Source organism: Schistocerca piceifrons, chromosome 2, assembly GCF_021461385.2.
Source record: "Schistocerca piceifrons isolate TAMUIC-IGC-003096 chromosome 2, iqSchPice1.1, whole genome shotgun sequence".
NCBI classification, from domain to species: domain Eukaryota; kingdom Metazoa; phylum Arthropoda; class Insecta; order Orthoptera; family Acrididae; genus Schistocerca; species Schistocerca piceifrons.
The window spans coordinates 326,767,295-326,771,381 of NC_060139.1; positions in this window are offsets into that span (position 1 = coordinate 326,767,295).

A 4,087-nucleotide genomic window follows, 5' to 3' on the forward strand; every position below is an offset into this window, starting at 1 on the left:
ATACGGCGTTCATACATGCACATATATGGAAATGGATTTTTCAAACAAAATTCCCAAACGAACACGAACCATTAAATAACTACTAATTCTATGAATATTACTTTCTTTAATCATTCATTAATAAATTAAAAACTCTTAACTTCTAATTATAACACCTTTTCTTTTTAAAGTTCAACAAGAATCAGTTTACCCTCGCGTTTGATGCGAGTCTCTTACAAAGCATATCTGTGTCGTCTATATCGATTTTAACTCTCGCGCCGACGTCAACTGTTTTGCGCGGGAAATTATCTTTGCGGCATTAACCGTCACTCACGATTCACTGCCTCAACACATCCCTTCATATGTTTACACATCTAAGCGTGCACTTGAGATTATATATGAACATTCACTCGGAACCTCTTTTGATTATTCAGCGTCATTTGCGGGAAACATTTCATTCTTCTTGAAGGTCAGTTAGATCCTTTATAAATCTTGATGACATTAGCAATGCTAAAGTTCCATGTTCACCCAAACCACAGGTGAAGCCTATCTCCACTATCTTCTTTACAACACTCGATAGTAATAGTTAGTCACTATTTCTATAATCTATGTCACTGATTAACTATTTCAATTTAAAGTTTTCTAACACTACACACACAGTTTATTATTATGTTTTTTCTTTACGAGCGTTCATCTCTGTCACTCGCAACACCATTCCTCCCTATCTTCTAATCTTCATTAAATTTTTTCAAGTCGTTATGGGAAAATAACCCTTTTATTTTGTTCGATCCCCGGTATGCTAACAGATAAGCCCCAGGATTCGGAATTTGTAGGATAATGTATGGGCCAGTATATAGTAACTCCCATTTCTTTATACTTTTCTTTATTAAGGATGATTTGGTATGTCTTTTGACTAGTACCTTCTCTCCGACATGGTATGTCTGTACCCTCTTGATTAATTTGTCATATTGTTGTTTTCTCTGATCAGCCTTTTGCGTCATATTTTTGATGGCTTCTCTTATTTTTTCTTCCCAAGGCATCTCAGTTTCCTGAGTTTTGGGCATGTGGTCAGTCCAGAAGTTTTCCTCTTTTGCTTCGAACATCAATTCACGAGGTGTATATCCAGTTGAAGAGTGGGGCATGTTATTGTATATCTGCTCAAACTCTTCCACATAATTTGCCCACGCAGTCTGCTTATTATGGCAATACGTCCTCATAAATCGATTGAATTCTCTAAAACTTCTCTCAATCAAATTGCCTTGTGGGTGGTAAAATGATGTTAGTATGTGTTTCACACCGACTTGAGACAAAGTCTGTTTCCATCGGAGTCCCGTGAATATTTTAGCATTGTCTGTTATGATCGCCTTAGGTGTACCAACATGTGGAAGATAATCCCTTATCAATCTTAATACAATTACTTTGGCTGTAGCCGCCTTTATCGGGTATAGCTTTACGTATTTCGTACACACATCGAGAAATGCCAACACATATCTAACACCACCTCTTGAAGTAGGTAACGGTCCACACAGATCGCACGAAATTAATTCTTTTGGTTCTTGGACTAATATAGAGCATAATGGGTGCTTACTCCATTTTGAATCCGGCTTTGTTTTTTGACAGATTATGCATTTCTTTAAGACCTCATGCACTCTGCGCTTTATGTTGGGAAAATAACAGTACCCACATATCTTGTCTGCACATTTTGTCGCACCGAAATGTCCCCAGGTTAAATGGGTGAACCATATGAGTTTCTCTATTTGCGCCTCACGTATACAAACACACCAACGGACTTTGTTTTGCCTTCCACAGCGGAAAAATAATACGCCATTTACCAGTTTGTAATAATTTGCCATCTGATCCGAAGGTTGGTGTTGTAACCTTTGAATGACACTTCCCCATTGAGCATCTCTTTTCTGTAACTGTGCCATATGCGCACACAAATTGACGTAGTACGTCTTAAATGGATTTTCCTGCAGCAGCAATACAGGGAATTCAGAGTTATTATTTACTTGAATCTCTTTAGTCAAACCCTGCGGTGACCTTGATAGAGCGTCAGCAATAATGTTTTGCTGTCCTGAGACATGCACGATCTTAAATTGGTATTGTTGCAGAGCGAGAGTCCATCTAGCCAGTCTGGGGTGTAACAGTTTACACGTTTGTAAAAACGTTAATGATTGATGATCGCAATATACGATAGTCTTTGACCCATATAGATAATAATGAAATTTTTTAAAACCCCAGACGACCGCAAGAGACTCTAATTCTGTCGTCGTGTAAGTTCGTTCACAGTTGGACAAAACACGACTGGCAAATGCAATAGGACAGAAGCTAAGTTGTCCATTTATCTTGCGTACTTGGAAAAGGCACGCTCCAAGACCCACATTCGACGAATCTGTTGACAAGTAAAATTCTTCTTGCATGTCCGGATGGTACAAAAGCGGTGTATTTACTAATTGCTTCTTTATCTCTTCGAATGCTTCTTGACACTCTAATGTCCAGAGCCAGGGCACATCCTTCCTCAGCAAACTATTTAGAGCTGCTGCATTCATGGCCTGATTTGTTATAAATCTTCTAAAAAATGAGACAAGACCCATAAACCCTTTTAATTGCCTCCTATTTCTGGATGTTGGAAACTTACTAATCGCAATTAGCTTCTCCTTGGTTGGTAAAATTCCCTTTGCGTCAATTATATGCCCCAGGAACTTGATTCTGTTTAGTGCAAAATGGGATTTCTGTAGGTTAGCCGTTATTCCCATGGTTTTGAACACGTCCAACACCCGACTCAGTAAGGTAATATGCTCCTCCCAAGTCTTCGATGCTATAAGCAAATCATCAACAAACACTGTTATCCTGCTTCTTAGTTCTGGGCCTAGTGCATAATCTAGAGCTGCTATAAAGATTTCAGCACTAATGTTGAGTCCGAAAGGAACTACAGTAAATTGGTAACTTCTTCCGGAATAAATGAAAGCCGTATATTTCCTTGATAACTCAACCAGCTTGACTTGCCAATAAGAACTCCGCAAATCAATGCTCGTCAAATATTGGACATCCTGGGACCGTTGTATAAGTTCGTCTATGTTTTCCGGATGTGTTCTCACTGGAATTATAATTTTATTTATTTCTCTGGCGTCGAGTACCAGTCTCACAGTCCCATTTGCTTTTGGCACGACCAACAATGGGGAGCATTATGGGCTTGTAGAGGGTTCGATCAAACCCCATTTCAACATGCGATCTATTTCTTTCTGAACTTGAGCCTTTAACCTCCAGGGAACAGGATAGAAAGTTCTACAATACGTTTCGTGCGGCTTAACGTAGAGATGGCATATGAATCCCTTAATAACTCCTGGCCTTTCATCAAACACGTTTTCATACGCTAATAATAATTCTTTGAGCTGCTTCTTCTGATCTTCAGTAATGCAGTCGGATTCACTTAACTTCTCATACACTAATTGACCGAAATCTCCTTTGACTTGGAACTCATTAATTACGTGCTGTTTAGAATTTTGTGCCGTCCTGATTACTTGCACACTGATCCCACTATTATATTTTCTGGTAAGGCTTTCTTTTTTCAACAAGTTCAACTCAATTTCTTGTTTATTTACATTTAACCAAATTTTTCCTGTTTTAAAATCTATTCTGCATCCGTATTGACGTAGGCTGTCGACTCCGATAATGCAATCTACCACCAAATTTTTCACAACAAGGAATGTGCTTAATATTGCTACATTTCCGACTTCTACACTAAGTAGTGACTGCACTTTTACATTAGCCGATCTAGCCCCAACGGCGCCTATTATTCTGCAATTTTGAACTGGAAAAATTGGTACTCGTCTTATATTTCTGATCTTGTTGAATAGTGCCTCCGAAATAACATTTGTGGTTGCAGCTGTGTCTAAAACCGCCACTATAGGTACAGTCCCCAAAATGACTTGCACTTCGGCTACTGCCACCTGTTCCTTATCCTCATCCTGTGGTTCTAAGTCCTCGGTCAGTTCATCTGCCAGTAATCGTCCATCATTATACGTTAGCATTGGTACACATATCCTGTTGCCCCTCAACCAATTGTTGACCGCTCCTCCGGGGCACGAGTGGGTCCTTATAAGTTTCT